The 21,254-nt window shown below is 44.8% G+C and overlaps 1 protein-coding gene across 19 annotated transcripts in view; it reads right to left on the bottom strand.

The window, feature by feature from the left end:
• ZBTB38 (zinc finger and BTB domain containing 38) overlaps nt 1-21,254 on the bottom strand; it is a 130,830-nt gene that overhangs the window by 67,268 nt on the left and 42,308 nt on the right. For 8 of the 19 annotated variants that reach the window (XR_014822330.1, XR_014822328.1, XR_014822329.1 and 5 more), the window contains exons 1-2: nt 17,439-17,760; nt 16,239-16,313 (exon numbers count right to left, since the gene is read on the bottom strand). The gene's annotated coding sequence lies outside the window, so the exon portion shown is untranslated. Of the gene's footprint in view, nt 1-16,238; nt 16,314-17,438; nt 17,761-17,905; nt 17,963-18,457; nt 20,003-21,254 lie in introns of those variants that run through there. The other 11 variants (XM_021068345.2, XM_084986697.1, XM_021068347.2 and 8 more) reach the window with 4 other exon arrangements.

Genomic DNA, 21,254 nt, shown 5'->3' with positions numbered 1-21,254 from the left:
ACCAGGAGGGTCAAGAATTAGAGACAATAATGCCAAGTTACCAGGTACCAATTTAACATATGGTCATCTATAAAGCAGGGTCCTCAGAGTGGGGTTTGAAGAGGTTGAAACGAACACCTAGGCATCCGATGCTCCTAGTATCTGTTCAGATACCCCTCATCAATAACACTTGAAAGCTAGACAGTCATGTTAAAATACTCACAGGTTATTATCCTGTAGGCTAAATATGCATGATAGGGAATTACTCTGACCGCATAGAATGAAGTCGCTGCCTCCCCTGCCTGAGATAATAATAAATGACAGTGACAAGGAGAGTAATCCATATCAGGCTCCCACAAGATGAGTGAATAGGGTTATGTCCTCTTTACAGAGGCAGAGTGGTGAATGTGGTCAGGTCCCCTACTGGTACTCATAAGCTGGATGCTAAGGCAAGTGGTTTCCAAATGTCCCGGTACGGTTCTCTACCTACCCTCTGTCAAAACGAGCCTAAAAGCAACGTATTGGTTTATTTTGCGATGTTCCAAAACACCCAATGAGCAAATACGGCTCATTTACCAAACCCTGTTTGTATTAAACAAATTTGAGTTAGAGTTGAAAGCACTTAGATGGATGAGCTTGTTTAGACAGACATTCTTGACTAGTAAATCCTGTTTTGCACTTAAAAAAAAATGCTCATGCCAGAATTACTTAAGCTTTGTCATGAGTACAAATGGCAAGGGTATGCCTTCACTTATTGTTTTTAAAAATTGTGTGCGCATCAATCTCCTTGGGGCAGATGCACAAACATTAACACACAAATCCTTTTTCCATGATGAAAATTTTAACCTGTTTTTGCCCCTTTGATGAGTCAAGCAGGAGGAACCCAAAATAATTTGGCAGGAGCAGACTTGAGAAGGACAGAGTGAGGGTGCCTCTTTCACTTTGATTAACACTCCAACTTGCTTACAGTCTCCTTCTGCAGTCTGAGCCCACTTTATTTTCAGTCTTGTGGGTTAAAGTTAAATTGCATGACTTATGCAAAGTACATAATTCAAGCATGAACAAAGCTTGACTCTCTGTTTAAAACAACAACAACAACAACAACATAAAGTCAGGGCACTGAGTCCCAGAGGAATCCTTGGTTTATAAACATTTGGACTGCTTTGCACATTTCTTCGCTCCATTCACTGCATTAAAAACTACAGCTGGTTTCTGTTTATACCTAATATAGATATTCAACATTCATGGGTAAATTGTTATCAGGTTAGGTTATACTAATCTCAGTTTTTAAAAATTAAAGATTTACCAAATGTAACATTTTTGTTTAGATTCGTAGAATTTAAAACATTTAAACATGTTTATGAGGTTGGTTATTACATCCGTTTGTAGGATATTCAGTCCTAGAAACAACATGGTGACAATTTATCAATGACTAAAAATGCCTTTGGATGATATTTTAGCCTAAATTTTCAGGAAAGTCCAATGCTACTTCGGACATCTACATTTTAGAGATCTGGGCAGGAACTTTTGCTTTCTACCTAAGTCCAACCTAAATCTGTGTCTTTCCACCAATCCTAAGAGGATAAAACCTCCTCCATCCACATTCCGCCCTGATATAGGAATTTTCTGACTGTGCAGACTTCTGGTAGAGGGCACTCCTGCTCCCTGGAACCAGAACTACCCCTGTTTAGATGAGCCTGACTCAACTCCCCAGGCCCTGGGAATTATGGGTATCAAAAACGCCACCAATTGGAGACATTTTGGACCAGCAGGTGGAAAAGAATAAGAGGAATTAACTAGACCATGTTGGAAAGTTACATGTAGAGAGCAAGGTAAAAATTTTGGTCAGAGATCTGTCATAATTTGGAAATGGTTTATCAGGTGAAATAAGTGGAAAGGCTTACATTTCTACCTGAGCAAACCACTTCACCTAATGAATCCAGTCCTTTCATGGAACAGATGAGGAAACTGAGGCTGCAAGAGATCTGATCATTTGCCCAAATACTCTGATCATTTGCCCAGGATCACATACTTAGTGAGTTTACTCATTTGCTATATTAAAATTCTTCTACAAGTCTGCATTTGTAAGTAAATTTGTTATCCAGTTGTTAGATTATTCTAATCTAAATTACCAAAGAAAAATCAGTGTAATAATCAAGACTGACCTGACTTCCACTCACAAATAGTACTTTTGTCCTGAACAGATAACCTCAATTTGTAGGATAAGTTCCTTCCCAACATGTTACAAAAATGGACTTTTGAAAAGCCTAACTTTTGAGCAAGAGCCTTTTCTCAATCAAATTTAGTGTTTCAAATGCATCCTTTCTTTTTTTTGGGGGGGGGGGGTCTTTTTAGGGCCGTACCCACAGCATATGGAAGTTCCCAGGCTAAGGGTCAAATTTGAGCTGTAGCCACTGGCCTATGGCACAGCCACAGCAAAGCCAGATCTGAGCTGCATCTGCAACCTACACCACAGCTCACAGCAACACCAGATCCATAACCCACTGAGTGAAGCCAGGGATGGAAACTGCTCCTCACAGATACCAGTCAGATTTGTTTCTGCTGAGCTACAACGGGAACTCCTCAAATGCATCATTTTAATGATGGCCTCTCTGTGTATCCTACATCTGTACATTTTACCCCTGTTCAAGATCTCTTCCAGCTCTGAAGGTTTGTGATTCTAAAAAATCTAGCCCACCTTGCTTTCTAGGTTGGTTAGGCCAAGAGCTGGACTCCAAGTCTCCTGCCTCCTGGTTATGTGGCCATAACTGTCTCTCACTCATTGGTAGTAACTTTAAATGTCAACCAGATGGCTCTCCAAGGGAGCCTTCTAATCAACTCCATCAGCTCCACCCTGCTTGGAATACAAGAAGAGGATTACCTCTCAGTGCTTCTGAGGCAGTAGAATGAAGGGGTGGGTGAATGGATGTGTGTGAGGTATTTGAGCTCCAGGAAGCCTGCTCCCATTCAGAGACATGAGCTTTCTCACTTTCATCCATCAGCATGTGTGTAAGATGTGGGCAAGGAATGTGGGCAAGAACTGGGCAGCAAGCCTTGGAGACCAAACCAAGGTTACCTTTAAGGAAAGAGATGGAGGGAGAAGGGCAATGTGAACCTTGTGGTTTTCAACAGAGAAAAGGTGGTAAGTGACTTAGGGTTGCAAGGGAGACTGTGGTGGACAACAACCCACACCCAACTTAATCCAGCTCAGACACACCCATGGGAATATGTTCATCATAGCTCACCACCATTTTCTATTTTTTTCTTTTTATGGCCGCACCTGCAATATATGGAAGTTCCTGGCCCAGGGGTTGAATCAGAGCTGCAGCTGCCGGCCTACACCACAGCCACAGCAACGCCGGATCTGAGCAGCATTTGTGACCTATGCCATAGTTTGTGGCAATGCCGGATCCTTAACCCATGGAGTGAGGACAGGGATCGAGCCCACATCTTCACGGAGACTATGTTGGGTTCTTAACCTGCTGAGCCACAATGGGAACTCCTCACCACCATCTTCAATATTGCTACCTCATGTTTAGCAACAGAATAGTCCCTGCTTTCATTTCTCAGTGCATTTGAAACATGGCACTAATAAAGACCTTGCATGCCCACAGAGATCAAGAACATTCCTGTTCCCTAATCACACGTTCGTTTGTAGCCATCATTGGGAGCCACTCCCCAGAAGGAGAGCGAGTGGAACAACAGGGTCTTCTTGATTCTGAATTGGTAATATGCATATTCAGCAAGAAGGCTGAGTTTCCTCTTTTTAGAGAGATTGGCAACTAGGTTGAAGAGAGAAGGAGAGGATGTCAAGGAAGGTGAAGGAAGAAGTCTTACAGATGGGTAAAATCTACCCTGTGTGAGAGCGTAATCCTTTCCTCATATCTTTCTTCATCCTGGGCAAGAAATACTCCAAGACAATCTGGGAGCAAACTCCTGTGCATTCTCTTCTCTCAGATAAATGACTTTGTAGCTCAGAAAGGTCACAACAATGAAACTCTTCTCCCCAGAGCAGCTTAACAAACCTCAGTGAATCTTCACTTCCTTTGAACTAAAGATGAAAGCACAACATGGTTTTGTTGTATTGAATTATCTACCTTGACTCACGTCTCTGGCTTGCACCCTGTGAGATCTGTGTATCTTCCATGGCACCTAGAACATGGCCTGGTGCAATGGAGGGGCTTATATGGGCGTGCTCTTTTTCTTTCTTTCTTTTTTTTTTTGTTTTTAGGGCCGTGCCCCAGCATATGGAGGTTCCCAGGCTAGGGGTCTAATCGGAGCTACAGCTGCTGGCCTACACCAGAGCCACAGCAACGCCAAATCCAAGCCGCGTCTGCGACCTACACCACAGCTCACGGCAACACCAGATCCCTAACCCACTGAATAAGGCCAGGGATCAAACCTGCAACCTCATGGTTCCTAGTCGGATTCATTTCCGCTGCGCCACAATGGGAACTCCATATATGGGTGTGCTCTTGACAGACTAACGCCATACTGGGGGGTCCTTTCCCTGCTCCCACTGCTACCACTGGAATCCTCAGCTTTGTCTCATGAAACCACTTCTGAAAATTAGAGAACTTGCTCCCTGAGTTAAGGAACAGATCTGGGGACTAAAAATACCTATGGAAGTCTTGCAAGTTCTTAACCACTTGTTTACCAAGGGGTGGGGGGGCACAAGTAGTCTGGCAAGCAGTCCACAGGCTTTGTTTAAATCTGTCCCTCCTAGAACAAGGCAAGGGGAGACAGAAGTAAGAGTGGCCTGAGAGCAGCATCCCTGCCTACAAAATGTGCCTCAGCATTTCCGGGGGCCCTCAGTGGCAGAACATGTTCCTCAGAATTATAAGATGGGGAAGGTACTTTAGAGGATTTATCTGAATGATTTTTTTTTTTTTTTGAGGAAAGAGAAAATCAGATTCCAAAAGTGTTATATCTGAAGACCCCAACAACTTCAGGATAAAAGCCATATTCATTAACTGCTAGTACTCTGCTCTTTGCAACTTAACACACTGGCACCATCTTCTAAAAAATCCATCTTTCACTTAAATAGGTGCCTAGCAAATGATTATAGAATAAGTGACAATAGATTCCAGTACAGAGGGTTTATAACTTCTTTCCCAAATCTTCTTAGAAGAAAAATGCTATAGAATACTTGTGTATTTTTTTCCCAGCTCAATTAACTATAATTTTAAACAAAACAGTATGAGCCAAACTGTCACCTGGGACCAAGTGACATTGGAGAAGTATCAGAGAGGTTGGCTTGATTGCTATATTCAGTCAATCAGATTAAGTTCAGTCAGCTGAAGTAGCCTCTATCCTCTTTGGTTTGCAAAGAAAAATCTCATGAGTTAGCATGAGCAGCTAAAAATAAATTGCAGGTTTCATTTTCCGTCGTTCGGTATGGTTTTGAAACCAAAAGGTGCAAAACTAGGAGATTCACCAACGCCTACTGATGATCCACAGTTCAAACAGCCCCCTTTCTGGCACAGTGTTCTGAGTAAAACTCACAACCAGACCTAAGGCATGTACACCTCTGTCCCTCTCACCATGGTCCCTTGAGATGAGTCCCTCTAAAAAATAAGGCATGGCAGGAAATTAGAGGCTGAGGCCAGTCCTGGGGGACAGGGGACTTGTCTGTGTGTTGTCATATCCGGACAGGATGCCACATAGGCTTCATTCAGCCCCATATGCACAACCTCAATCTTAGGTGAGGCTGGGGACCCCGCCACAAAACCAGGGAGAAAATAAAACTAGAATTTTATTAAGCCCCGAAAGGCAGAGAGTAGGGCAGGTACCCCTTGACCTAAATGCCCAGGGCCTTGTGCAATTCCACGCTGCAAACCCAGGCAGCTCGAGATAAGTTGAGTTTCAAAACGGTCCTCCCAGGGCCAAGTCTGGCAAAAAGGTGTTTGACAGAGGCGCAAACTTCAAAGGGAAGGCAGCCACCTCACACTGGAGCGTTCGGCGGTGGCACAAGGCCCAACGGGCACAGTGCTGGGGGATAGGAAGCCCTCAGCTGAATGAGACTGAGAGGGACAGAGAAGGGTTAATCTCCTTCCATTAGAGGAGGGGTCATGTGGTGAAGGTGAGGAAAATAATCTGTAGGAAGAGCAGGGAAGACAAAGAGCCACCCCGGAGAAAAAATTACTGTGCAGGGGTGAGAAGGATGATTTGTCCTAGATTTTCACCGTGAGACCATCTCTTAGATCTGAGTCTTTACCTTGCTTTGAAGTTATAGTCTCAGGGCAGGGGAGAGGAAGCATAGTCACACCTGGTGCTGGAAGACAAGCTCTGATTGGATCTGAGATGGGCTGACTCCAAGGAGCAGAGGGTAAGGCCAAAGCCACCAGGATGCCTCCTTAGAAGCCTAACCATACATTAGAAAGCGGCAAAATAAACAACAGGAGTTGCTTATAGAAGAAAAAACAGTAGCTGAATCCCCCTTTCCTAGAGTAAGGAACAACCTCCCTCTTTTTTTTAAACCTTAAAAAAAATTTCTTTTTGGCCGCACCTGCGACGTGTAGAAGTTCCCTAGCTAGGGATCAAACCCATGCCATAGCAGCGACCAGAGCCACAGCAGTGATGATGCCAGGTCCTTAACCCACTGAGCCACCAGGGAACTCCAAAAAAACTCTTTTCAAAGTTGCTTTTGATAATTTTCTTTTAGAAATAATTTTAATATTCTCAAGAAGTGACAAAAATAGTACAGTAACTGTATGACATCATCTATCTTCCCAGAATGATAATATCTTAGACTGGTGTAGGACATTCTCCAAGCCGAGAAAGTAACATTGGTACAACATTGTTAACTCAGGTACAGACCTACTTCAGATTTCACCATTTTTTTTCATGTAGTGTGTGTGTGTGTGTCTAGAGTTCTATGAAATTTTATCACATGCATAGACTGGAGTAGCCACCAACACAATCAAGATGCAGGAGTTCCCTGGTGCCTAGTAGGTTAAGGATCCGGCATTGTCACTGCTGTGGCTCAGGTCACTGCTGTGGTATGGGTTTGATCCCTGGCCTAGGAACTTCTGCATGCTACAGACATGGCCAAAAGAAAACAAAAACAAAAAACACGATCAAGATACAAAACTATTCCATCACCAGAAAGAAACTCCCTGTGCTATCTCACTGTAGTCACACCTTGCCCGAACTCTAACCCCTGGCACCGATCTGTTCTCCAATACTTAATTTTGTCCCTCTGAGAGTGTCATATAAATGGAATCATACAGCCTATAACCCTCTGAGACTGGCTTTCTTTCAACCAGCAGTATATGCTCTTATGATGCGTTCAAGTTGTACAGAAAGATGTGCCTTTTCATTACTAAACAGTATTCCATGGTACGGATATACCACAGTTTGTTATTTACTCACCTACTGAAGGACATGTGGCTGGTGTCCAGTTTTAAGCCATAACAAATAAAACTGCTATGAATATTCATGTACAGGTTTCTATGTGAATCTAAGTTTTCATTTCTCTTGTATAAATAGCCAGGAGTGGGAGTGTATGATAAGTGCATGCATAACTTTATTAAAAACTGTCGGAATTCCTCTTGTGGCTCAGTGGAAACCAATCCGACTAGTATCCATGAGGATGTGGGTTCGATCCCTGGCCCCCTCAGTGGGTCAGGGATCCAGCGTTGCTATGAGCTATAGTGTAGGTCGCAGATGCGGCTGGGATCCTGCGTGGCTATGGCTGTGGCTGTGGCTGGAGGCTACAACTCCAATTGGATGCCTAGCCTTGGAACTTCCATATGCCGTGGGTGTGGCCCTAAAAAGCAAAAATCAAAAAAACAAAAAACACCGCCCCCTCAAAAAAACCTGACAAACTGTTTTCTGGAGTGGCTGCACCATTTATGTTTCCTACCAGCAATATAAGGGCAATCCAGGTTCTCCACGTCCTTGCCAGCATTTGGTAACACCAGCATTTTTTTTTTTTTTTTTTTTTTTTGCCATTCTGATAGGTGCACAGGGGTTCCTTTTGATGGTCCTCAGTCAAGATGACAGGCAAGTGTGGGGTGTTCATAGATTATACGGGATGGCTTCAGATCTCGCTCACTGTTCCAGCTTCCCTAATACTTGTTGACCCAGCAGTTTGGGCTGTCTGACATTTTGATGATGGAAAATGGGGATCTTGATTTGAGGCGAGTCTTCAGGTTTGTCCAGTTACTCCTGACTGCAGTAGTGGAGCATTGCCATCTGGGAATGTTGGGCTTTTTTTTGAGGCAGTAGCTCTTGGCAGAGCAGGCAGACTTGATACCAGTGACATTTGCTCCCATGGGTGATATGAAGGTCATGGTATGACAGTCACGAGGCAGGCACAGACTATGAAAGTGCTTTTCATTCCCAAAGTTACTTATTTGCAGAGTGTACATGTGGGGGTGAGGATGGGACATGGAGTCCACACAGACAAGTAATGATGAGACCACAAGTGGCCCCTGTCAGATGTCACAGGCCTCACTGGACACCTTTTGCCCTTGGACCTTCTACTGTGTTGCCCACTCAAGATTCTCCAGCAGTATGCGGACACCTTGTCTGGATGTCACAGAATTCAAATTTTCCAGCTCCTGGGAGTTAGATCTGGAGGCACTGCTGTTGCCACTACATGAACCTTCCTAGCCTAGAGACCCAGGTCTGGCCAACAGTTAGAACTCCATCTGAGTAGCAGAAGGTGCCTCAGCCAAGGGAGTTGTTCAGGTCACCAGGGAAATGTGCTTTGTAGAGGGCCGACTAATATCGATGACTCAAACAACCCCAGCCATGTCTGAAAAGTCACCCCTGAATCAAGGGAGGCTATGGACCTTCCCTGAATCCATACTCGTCAAGACCCTGGCCCACAAGTTTGAGCCAGGAGGCCAAGCACCAGGAGGGCAGTGATCCTGCATGGGGACAGCCGAGAGATAATGGAGACCGTGCCCAGAAGCAGGGAAGCTTGGTGACCCTGGACAAGGTCCCTTGTGTTTATGTGCACAGCTTGGGGACTCTGAAGGTGTGCCTTTGGGTTCTGGCTCTTGTGCTTCACCTGGTGCATGCATAGAAGATGGATATGAACTTGGGCATGGAGGAATCTTAGTGGTGATTTATAGAACTTGAAGATGAACTGGGCACTGTTGGACACTGAGTAGTCTGTAGAGGCTGAACTTGGAAGTCAAATGATCCAACAGTGGCCCTCCGGAAGCTGGTGTAGTAAAACGAATGGAAGGGCATCCAGATACTGTCAGGTGACCAGTAGGTGTGGTCTGGTGGCTTTGAGCAGAGTGATACAGACCGGATGGATAGTCATACTTCCTCTTAGAAAGTAGTGAGAATTTTAAACTTTAGTTGTTGTTTGTTCACTATGTTCTCTGGTATAGCAGAGGATTTCCCAAGTTTCCATTTTCAGGTACCTCTTCTCTGACCCAATGCCCCTCTTTCGGCTAGGTGCTCTTACTTACTTGCTGTCAGAAGGCACCTTTCAGATGTAATGAGGCAGGTGCAGATTGGGGCAGGTACCTTGCCTGACCATGAGGTTGGGTAATGGGGATTCCATCCTCAAAACTGAACCCACAGCACCTCCTCACAGCTCTGGCTTTGTCTTTGCAACTTATGTCTTCCTTGACCTAATATATGCCCACAGGGCGAGTCTTGCCCTTCCCTGCCCCAGCAATGTTCTCTTGGCTTCTGACTCTGGACCCCGCCTCCTACCTGGCTATCGTGGCCTGGATCCGCGTGGCTGCGCCATGTCTTCCTCAGTCTAAGTGTTATGACCTTGGGGCTCAGGACACAGAGTGGTCTCATGAGGTGACCCTCGCAGGGTCTGGGCGGCCCGCACACATCCTGAGATATGCCCTACCTATCAGAAGGCAGGTAAAAAGTCCCTGGTGGAAGCAGGAGCTCACTTCAGCAATCAGTTTCTTGCAGGTACCTTCTCTTTATCGCTATAACAGACAAAAACAAACCTGACTCCATATTGCATCTATTCCTTTAGCTCTAACCTTCATGCTCTGTTGCCTGTGCTTAGTAATGCTGGCTTTGCACCTTTTGTAAAAGAATTTTGCCTATAGCCTGAGATATACAAGATCACCCATTCTCAAGGCTCTGACCGTTCCAGGTATAATCCTTTTCTATTCATACAGAGATAAAAAGTTGCAGAACACAGAATAATGTTTGTCTTGTTGGAGGTTTATAGGAACACTGTGACCAGACAATGTGTAAGAACAAAGGATTCCTGCACCAAGAAGTTTGCAACAACCAGACACACTCCCTCCCCTTTTAGTATAAAAGAAGCCTGAATTCTAACTCAGATAAGATGGTTCTTTGAGACATCAGTCAACCATCTTCTTGGTCTGCTGGCTTTCTGAATAGTCACTATTCCTTGCCACAACACTTCGTCTCTCCATTTACTAGTCTGTTGTGCAGCAGGCAGTATGAGCTTGGGCTCAGTAACGCTACCTAGAGGGTGGGTAGATCTGGGTTCTTTACCTACTCAAGTTCTAGTTCTACCTCTGCCACATGTCTGGCTAACAACCACAAGTGAGTAAATGAATCATTCTGGGGCTCAATTGTCTCATATTTACAATAGTTTCCTAACTCCCTAACTGATAATGTTTCAGCTATACCATACCATGATTAAGGAGAAATCTAAAATTCAGAAGCCAAAAAAAAACCCCTTTAAGTTAAATCCTAGTTTAGAAACACTAGCTTAAGTTTCCCTGACTTTTCTCTGTGTAGTAAGTATTGCTGAAAATGAATGTTTTGAATTGAACTCAGCATTATCATTAGTTTTCAGGCCTTACTGTGCATAAGGATTGGGAGGGTATGTTAAATTGCATATTCCTAGGCCCTCCTCCTCAGAGCTTTTGATGACACTGGGGCCTAGGGACATGCATTTAACATGAGAAACTGAACGGGACTTAGGTTTTGAAATAGACATTGGTAACTTTTTGGAGGCTAATTTATCAATATGCTTTAGGAATTTTAAAAATAGGTTGTTTGGCCAACTGGTCCAATTCCAGGAATTTTCCCTAAGGTGTCCACCAGATTTATCTACAAGAATGTTTTCATGTTTATAATAGCAGAACACTAGAGACAATAAAAATGTCCATCAAAAAAATGGATAAATTAAGACATATCCCTGCAATGGAAACACAGCCATTAAAAATCAAATTTTTAAAAATCATTTGGTGACTTGGAAAAATGTTTACAACATAATGTTAAGTGAAGTGAGAAAAAGCATATAAAATACCATTTCAATAATGTTTAAAAGAAGAAAAGAATATATGAAAAGTTGGAAAGAAATACATCAACACATTAATATTGAATTACTTGGTGGTTGGACTACTGGAGATTGTTGGTTTCTTCTTGATATTTCTCTATTTTCCGGATTTTGTATAATGACTAGTTATGGCTCTCTCTCTCTCTCTTTTTTTTTTGGCTGTGCTCATGGCACAGGCCAGGGATCAAACGTAACCCACAGTAGTGACAGCACCAAATCCTTAACTGCTAGGCCACTAGGGAACGCCTATGGTTCTTTTTTATTTGAAAAACAGTACAGGAGTTCCCGTTGTAGCCCAGCGGGTTAAGAATCTGACTAGTATCCATGAAGATGTGGGTTTGACCTCTGGCTTCGCTCAGTGGGTTAAGGATCTAGCATTGCCGAGAGCTTCAGTGCAGGTACCATACAGACAGCTCCACCAGGTGCAGCTCAGATTCTGGTGTTGCTGTGGCTGTGGTACAGGGTGGTGGCTGCAGCTCTTGATTCGACCCCTGGCTTGGGAACTTCCATATGCTGCATGTGTGGCCCTAAAAAGACAAAAACAAAACAAAACAAAACAAAAATGAAGAAAAGGAGTGCCAAATTTTTTGAAAGTAAAGAAACGGAATTTGCCTCGTCAACTGAAAACTGAGAGAAGAGAGGCCTCTTGGGAACCCAGCCCAGTCCAGCCCTGGCCTGGCTGCTGCAAGAGACTTTGGAGGACAGATAGACTGAGTCCAGGGCCCAGGTGAATTTTAAGCTATACTCTCTTTAGCAATGTACCTTACTTAGTATAGTCAGTATAAAGGCATTTGGGTCAATGAGAAAGTCCTTTTCACTAGCTACTGCTTTTCTGTTACATTAAAAAATAACAGACTATAGGAACTAGGACGTGGAAGTGAGTTCAGCATCTTTACTGCCCTTGGGTTGATCTCACACTTGTTGCCTCTGGGTAGAATCCACCCCCCGCCACCACCGGAAAACACCAAGCAGACGAACTATACTCTGCTTAGGGGCTACTGGACAGATGACAGGCTCCATTCCTGATTAGGAGACACCACCCAGACCTGTCCTTCCATGGAGTGCTTTCAAAACCTTTGACCAACACATTGGAAACCTCGTGGTTACGCCCTTGGCCAAACCTTCCTAAAGGTCCTTGAAAATTTTACGCTACATGCTTTGGTTAGTTAGGAAGCGGTGCTAAGGATCTCTGATGAAAGCCAATTTAGAAAGACAAAAAAGAAGATAAAAAATAAAAATAATACTTACAATATTAATAGCAATCTCAAAGCCAAACGCCCAACACTGACCACAACTATGATAATTATTTTCATCAACACGTTTGTCTTGCCACACATTTTTCTAAGTTGTCCAAACCATTTCACATATATTACCTTACTTATGCTGACAGAACTTCAGTTTTACATTTTTAAAAAATACCATTTCGGAGGCGGGAGGAAGCTATAAAGTTCTGATGAAAACCAGAGGCTTGAGTTAAAAACAAAACCCTGAGGTCTTCAGTGTGGTGTTTTCCAACTGTGTTCTTGACAAGAAGTCAGGGGATTTCAGCATGAGAAATTATGAAGCCCCATTACCATGAATTCTTAGCTTTGGTGACTGTGACATGGCCTGATTGCAAAATCCTCCAAAGGGAGTAACAAAACATTCATAATGCTGACCCAGGGCACGAAGGGGGACTTGTACTTCTGTGCTATGAAAAGTATAAAACCTCTGGGATTAAAAATAACCAACTGGTCCAGGCACTGCCTACGTCAGCCAGCTGTGCCCAGACCACATTTGTACATCATGAATCAATGGTAATGACCTAAGCTCTAAAAAGACTATGGGGCCCCAGGGAGTTCCCGCTGTGGCACAGTGGGTTTAAGAATCCGACTGCAGTGGCTTGGGAGGCAAGGGTTCGATCCTCAGCCCAGTGCAGTGGGTTAAAGGATCCAACATTGCCACAACTGCAGCATAGGTCACAGCTGTGGCTCGGATTCAATCCCTGTCCAGGAACCTCCATATGCCCTGGGTGTGTCTATTAAAAAAGTACAAAACAAAAAGACTATGGGGCCACATTGGAATTCTACCCCTCATGTGGAATTAAGAATGGAAAAGAGTATGAAAAAGAATATGAAAAAGTATAGCACTTTGCTGTAGACTGGAAACTAACACAACAGGGTAAATCAACTCTACTTCAACAAAAAATTAAAAATAAACTATAAAATTATAAGCTAAAGAAGCTCAGGAAGTCTAGCTTTCCCCAAGATGTCTACTTTGACCCTTTTTTGAAGGTGTCTAAGGTCAAAATATTTACAAAGTATGTATTTGTTACCTCTCCCTTGCTGGTGGGTCTGTGATGTCAGCCAGATGCTGTACCAGCCCTGTGGAGGGGTGGTATTGATGGCAGTGAAATTCCGACTTGGCAGCTGCACACCCCTCCCTGTCATGCTAGGCAGCTAGACATTAAAAATCAGGAGGCTGACCCCAACTCAATTCCTACATACTTAGCGCTTTGGGGAGTCGTTATCACATGGCAGTTGAAATTAACAAGCTGTAACTACCAAGCCTCCCCAGTGAATGGACTCTGACTCCTTTCCTCCTTGACCGTGGCCTTCGGTCCTGCCCTTCCTGGCAGAATCCTTTTCTTTAGGCTTGGACATCCAGCAACAGATCGTCCCCACTTGGTTCCAGCTTTTGAAACCTGATACTTATTCTCAAGTTACTCCTTTTGGCTGCTCCCTTGTGGCAGGCACTGTATTCTCCCAGTCTACCTGGTCTTATCTATAGTTTACTCTGCTAGTCCAGCCAGCTCTCTGCTTAGTAGACACTTTGGGGATCCACCAGCCCAAGAAAATGGACATTCAAAGGTCGAAGCATTTTTGCAACCAGTCCTACTTGTTATTCTATTCCACTCTTCCTTAGACCACTCTTGATGTGAGGGGACTGGGCAGAGGCGAGGCTGCAGTAATAGGAGATGAAAGGGCCTGAGAGCTGTGTTAAATCAGCCAGTTGCCGGCCTTCCCACACAATGGACAATGTGTATTCTTCAGGGTGCGGGTGCCAGAAAGGTCAAGTCTGGGGGCAAAATATGATTAAAAAATCAGAGTGCCTAAGTCAGATATTACAACAAAGCTAGAGAACTAGGTACCAGGCAGCTCAGGCAAGGACTGTAGTCCATTTTTATAGTACATGTGTGGCTGAAGTGAGCACATGTAGACCATTTTTATTGGAGGTCTTTATGATGCCTTGGGGGCATCATAAAGGCACCACCATTTGGTTTCTAATATTTACCGGCAAGGGGGATACTGCCCGAAGACCAACAATGGTGAAAAGGCTACATAAGATATAAAATTAGTTCAGGGTTATCCAAACAGGGCTGATAACTTTACTGCTCATTATTTTAGTCCATGTGTTGAAACTTTTCCTGAAAAGAAAAGGCTAGAATTGTATCAAGACCTTTGGGTAGCATTAGACTCCCCAGCCTGAGCCTTTTTAGCTTCCTTTTATTTTTTATATTTTATTTTTGTCTTTTTAGGGCTGAGCCCGTGGCATATGGAGGTTCCCAGGCTAGGGGTCGAATTGGAGCTGCAGCTGCCAGTCTACACCACAGCTCACAGTAATGCCGGATCCTTAACCCACTGATAGAGGCCAGGGATGGAACATGCATCCTCATGGATACTGATCAAGTTGTTTCTGCTGAGCCACAACGGGAACTCCTAGTCTTCTTTTATATGTTTCTTAAATAACTCATCCTCTCAGGGATTCCCACCTTTACCTCTCAATACTAAAAAATATGCCAAGATCTAGAATAGATCAGGCATGGTAGCTCCCCCTCCAGGCTCAGACACAACCATGAATTAAAGAAACCGCTGGGCTCAACTTTGGGGAAAGAGAATTCGGTTGGACAATTCCAACAGCATGACTAGACCCAGAACCAGGAGACAGAGCCAGAATGGTCCTAAACCAAGAGGATCGTGGAGTAGGAGAAAAGGGAGAAGAATGTTCTTAGTGGCTCACTGGCCACTGGTGGCCTGATGTTGCTCATGTAAAAGGCTCAGGGTCAAAATGGACAAAAGTGTCTTGAAAAATCTCACCTACTGCTCCTTATCCACTTTTTATCTAAGAGTGTCAGAGAATTCTAAATATCAGATCATTTTTTACTTCCCCCATGGCTTCATTCTGCTATCTTTGAGCATCTCTAAGGTCCTTATTATGCTGTGCCAGAGAGAACTACCTCTTCTGTAGAAACTCTCCAGAGCTGTCACTAGAAGTGGCTGCCCCCCTCCAGGGACTACATTTCCCAGACCACTTTGCCCTCAGATGTGGTCATGCGACTGGGTGTTAGCCAATAGTGTGTGAGCAGAAGTCCTGTGTACCATTTCTGGGCAGGGGCCATGAAAACCTTTCATGTGCACATTTTCTTTCTTTTCTTTTCTTCTTCTTCTTTTTTTTTTTTTTTTTTTTTTTCTCTTTCAGCTTCACCTACAGCATGCGGAAGTTCCCAGGCCAGGGATCCAGCCTACACCACAGCAATGACTTGAGCCAGATCCTTAACCCCACTGAACCACCAGGGAACTTCTCCAGGTGCACTTTTCCACATCCTTTTTCCCTCCTCTACTGGGAAGTGGAAACAATCCCAGGTGATCATGACAACCACACACTATAGAAGGTGGAGCCTCTTTCAACCCGTGTCTCTGAATGAATGCATCAAAGAGAATTGCCATACTAACCGGTATTATTATATGACCAAGAAATAAACTTCGACTGTACTTGAGCCATTATACATTTCTCAGTCTATTATAGCAATTAGCCTATCCTCTGGACACTAGTCAGGTTCCTTAAGGGCTGAGCCACAATAGTTAGCCTATCCTAACTATTACTGTTATCCTATTTGATACAGCCATTATCCTTGTGTGCAGAAGTCCCTGTGCCTCCTCCTCTTTCCTTAAATCTTACTACAAAGCAAAAGAATAGAATTAGTAAACTAAATTTAAGCAGCCATTAAGGGACAAATGACACTCACCAAATTAATGATCACAGCATTCAGATCTTATAGCCGGAAGAAGAGTGGTTTAGCAGAGCCTCACTTCAAGACAACCTGATGTAAAATGTAAGAAAAATGTAAGACCTACAAAACAGTATTAGAGTGTGATGGTTAATTTCCAAAGGGTGTTGTCAGTTTACAAAGGAACTTACTACTCTTTTCCAGTAGGCGATGAGCTTCCCTACCGCATTTATAAAAATAAGATTCATTTTTAAATACCCCATCATCATTATAAAAGAGAATTTATAAAGAACAATTCTACTCAGCTAAGTTAGCTATACAAAGACTAGATGCTGACTCAGGAGATGACTTTGGAAGCCAGGAAAACTGGGTACGATTTCTATGTCTATGTGCTCTGCAGTTCTTAGGTACACGTTAAGACTTTCTCTTGGGAACTTAACTTTTTTGGGAGAAACTTCCAGAGCTTGTAAAATTATCAACTATGCAAAGACTTAAGATTTTTTTAGGTGAAGGTAGAACTGTCACCAAAGGTACATTATAATTTGTCTTTGTGTTTAATATCATCCTGGATATGAGGGCACAGATAGGAAGGAAAATAAGCTTTCTGTAAATAGGGCAATGAGACAATGAAGGTGCAGGCACCAGAACCGCCACAGACAACCAGAGGTACGCTCAGTAAGGGCACCAGGTTGTGGTCATTTTCTTACCAGAGCTGCCATCTTTTAAAAGGTTAGGTGTGAAAACACCACTTGACGGCACCAGGCACACATTTGCTTAGCACAGGATTTGTTTTTGTGTCTGATGATTTGGTAAAAGATCCGGGAAACCAGCAGTTCAGAACTCTGAACGAACATTCTGGCAGTCCAAAACAGAGCACTAGGGCGGAAGGAGGAAGAGGAAACAAAACAAGGGGGTGATGGGGGGAAGGCACGACATGGGCCATTTTCCCCAGAATTCATTCAGCCTGTGTGTGCATGAGTGTGTGTGTATATATATTTATAAATTTTTTCTGGAAAGGAAATGCGTTCTTGTCTGATCCTGTGGGGAAGAGAAAGATCAGATAGAACCCTTCGGTGCCGTAATTGAAAGGTGTCCCAGATGCAGCTCCCACTCCCTCCCTCCAGGCTGGGGCCTGCAAAGCGCAGGTGTCAGGGAACAAGATGGCGCCCCACAGTGAAGGGCGCTGAGTGAGGGGGCCCAGGGGTGGCCTTCACTTACTCGGAGGCGCTGGCTTCTCTGAAACCCACACGCTGCCAACTCCCTGGGCTCAGGAGTTATAACCGCTGTCTTGCTCTGGGTTCTTCACTTCTGGTCGAGATCAGCTCCACATATTTTTCTGATGATGTCATCCATGCTGACTTCCTACATTTTGAAAGTTGATCTATAAGTAAAAGCTTCTGGGAGGCTTCAAAACAAAAAAGCAGCAGCAGAAAAGAAAAGAAAGGTGTGCTGTGGGGCGATGGAGAGGAGGAGGAGAGAGGCGCTTGCCTCCTTATTTTGAGATTTGCTGCAGCCTGAGTGCCACTCCCCAGCCAGTTTCCTGGCTGCAGAGGGAGGCCAGTGGCCGGGCGTGGGTGACGTCAGGGCCAGGCCTGAGTCATCGCCAGCGGCCGGGCTGCCCTGCCACTCGGAAGGGGACAAAAGGAACCTTTGATGTCCAGAGGCCCTCCTCTCGGGACACTCGCCTGTCGGAGCAGCAGGCCAGAACATTCCTGCCGCCTCCCCACCCCCGGCCGTCCTTCCTACTTCCGGAACAGAACAGTCCCAGGCAGAGTCAGCAAGGTCTCCCTAGGGGACATCGCCCTCCTGCATGGCAGGGGCATGGCCACCCTCTGCCAAAGAGAGAAGCAGCGGAGGCTGTTTCTCTGGGGATTTCTCACCTCACCCTCTGGCATCCACGCCCCCCACCCCCATCCCCTGCTTCCCTGTGGTGCCACCTTACCCAGGGAGTCGAAGTGGAACTAAAAGAGATCGGGAAAAGGTGGAAGGTGCTCTTGTCACCCTCCATGGGCAGCGTGCAGTGCTAAATGTCTACTCTCTGCCTTTGTGCCATGGTGCTGGGGCTCAGCTCCCTGCTCTCTGGGCACCAGTGTGAGCCTGTGCTTCTTGCACTGAAGATGGCCGCTCTCATTAAGAGGGGTATTTATGTCCTAGCTCCTGACATGGGGCTCAGAAATACATGATGAATAAACGAACGATAATTTTAAAATAGGAGAGAATGTGTATTGGATACTTGCAGTGAATGCTGGAGCCTCGGTGTGACGTCTTTACAAAGATTATTTCACTTTACTGTCATAATGACAAAGCTCTGAGGTAGGTACTATTATCATTTCCACTCAGATGAGGTGCTCAGAGAGATTAAGACACTTCTCTCAAGTCTCACAGCTTGTTAGTGGCACAGTCTGGATGGTCTGATCTCAGATCCTGCATTCTTAAACGTGATGCTGAGTGGCTGAGCATCATAAATAAATATTGACCAAGAGCAGCCTGTCCAGGTGAGGAGAAAGGAGCGTAATCACGGGCTGGAAACCAAATCCTACAAGGAAACACTGGAGCATTTACAGATGATCTGGAACTACTAGGCTTCATGCTCTCTTGATGGGTCAACACCACGTCTGAGGCTTGGTGGGACGATCAGAGCAGCCAGGAGGGCAAGTCCGGTCTCTTGTCCAAGTGGAGGTGAGGAGCCAGAACCGGAACACAAAGCTAGGGAGGTCTGGTGGCCAGTAGTGGATGCAGGGTCTGAGAGCACAGTGGTCAGGGCAGCTCAGAAGAGCCAAGGCCCAGACTTGTCTTTATTGTCCCCGGTCTCGTGGGAGTAGGTGGGAGGGTCAGTGCAGTTCAAGGCACAAGCCTAAGACAGGCATGGAGACTGCTGGGAAGAAAGGCATGAGAGCTTTCGCAAAGACTCTGAGAACTAGAGAAGGGGTTGGAACTACCATACGGTTTTGAAGTACCAGGAGGGGCTGGAAGTGACAGGAAACAGAGCTGGACATGACAATGGCAGTTGTTGCCCTCTCAGGAATCAGCTGCCTTCCTGGGACGGAGTGAGAGGCCTGTTAGTGGCTGTGCTCAAGCCAAGGTGAGGGGGGCTGGCAGAGAACAGCCACTTAAGGATCTGAGCCCCAGATAAGAATGACCTTGAAGGTACCTTTTCCACCTATGGTCCATGACTCTGTGGTTTGTAATTTTCCATGATTCTCCCAGGGTAAATGTCTCATTCCAAGAGGAAGACAAAAGCCAGAACTTTCCAGCCCCTTGTGGCAGTGGGCAGGGAGGTGTCGATGGCCTCCTCAATAATGCCACTTCCCTGCTCTCCTTCCCACCGTGGGGTGGGGTGTCTGTCATGGGATCCCTCCCCTGGGCTCAGGAAATCACTGTGATCCTTGGGGACACTGTGTTGTTCCCTTGATCCTGGGACCTCTGCCGGTTGCCACTCTGAGGAATTACACTCGTGCTGTGGGGTCTGACTCCCCAGGCAGGTGGAATCAGTAGAGGTGAGTTTCAGAGAGAGAAAGCCACATGCTTTGGATGAAGGGAGCAGTGACAACTGACCAGGGTCACTGTCAGCATACACACCGAGCCTGACCTTGGGCTGAGGAAAGCCTTTTAAGTTCCAGGCATTTTTTTGGCAAAGGCTTGTTGATTCTTTTCTTCTCTGCAGAAAATGCCTCTGGGCACCTCCCTGCTGTTTTCCCAAAGGCTCAGTGGCCTTGCTTGCTTCACACACACAGGTATTTATTTCTCTAATAAGATGAACAGAGGCTGATTATTCTTTCAGTCTACCTTGTGGGGCCAGGATAATGTGAAGAGGAAAATAAAGGAAGGAAGGAAAAGTAAGCATATGTGAGACACATAGGCTCTTTGCATGGTATGCACCAGGGTTGATTCTAACAGTGAGGATAAAATCAGAAAGTTGGGCAAAACATCTATTTGGGGACACAGATGTAAGTACAGTGATACCCCTAACCTCTACCCTATCTGGAGAACCCTCCTCTTTAGTAAAGCAAATGCAGTTATATGCTGGAAATTAAAAAACAAAAACAAAGACTTGGAAGACATCTAGACTTGCTGCCTCTAATTTCTCTCATCTCAATCACCTTTTACAAAGCAATTTATGGAGTTCCCTTGTAGCACAGCAGATTTCTCTCATCTCAATCACCTTTTACAAAGCAATTTATGGAGTTCCCTTGTAGCACAGCAGGTCAAGGATCCAGCATTGCCACTGCAGTGGTTTGGATCACTGCTGTGGTTTGGATCACTGCTGAGGCGAGGGTTCAATCCCTGGCCCGGGAACTTCCGCATGCCATGGGTTTGGCTAAAAACAAATAAATAAAAAGTAATTTATTATTACGGTATAATTTTTATTTTGTCTTTTTGCCTTTTCTAGGGCTGCTCCCATGGCATGTGGAGGTTCCCAGGCTGGAGGTCTCCTCAGAGCTGTAGCCACTGGCCTATGCCAGAGCCACAGCGACATGGGATCCGAGCCATGTCTGTGACCTACACCACAGCTCACGGCAACACCGGATCCTTAACCCACTGAGTGAGGCCAGGGATCGAACCCACAACCTCATGGTTCCTAGTTGGATTCGTTAACCACTGAGCCACAACGGGAACTTCTATTATGGTATAATTTATACACCGTAAATTTAACCCACTTACGTGTACAATTCAATAGATTACAGTATATTTACAGAAATGTGCGATCCTTAACCTCATTTGAGAACATTTTATCACCCCAAAAAGAAACCTTGTGCCCACTAGCAATCATTTCTCATCTGCCTCATCCCCCAGCCACAGGAGAACATGAATCTTCTCTGTCTGTATAGATTTGCCTTTTCTGGACATTTTGAATGATGTATTCCAAATATATTCCATTGTGTAGCTATACCACATTTTGTTTATCCATACATCAGCTAATGAACATTTGAACTGTTTTTACTTTTGGCTGTTATAAATAATGTTGTCATGGACATTCGAGTACAAGCTTTTGTGTGGACATATGTTTTCATGTCTCTTGGGTGGATACCAAGG

The sequence above is a fragment of the Sus scrofa genome, chromosome 13 (assembly GCF_054392235.1).
Source record: "Sus scrofa isolate SSC_HxYL_T2T_F1_AM1 chromosome 13, Sscrofa_HxYL_maternal_Yorkshire_Landrace_v2.0, whole genome shotgun sequence".
Taxonomy (NCBI): domain Eukaryota; kingdom Metazoa; phylum Chordata; class Mammalia; order Artiodactyla; family Suidae; genus Sus; species Sus scrofa.
This window is presented reverse-complemented; position numbering and strand designations above follow the sequence as displayed.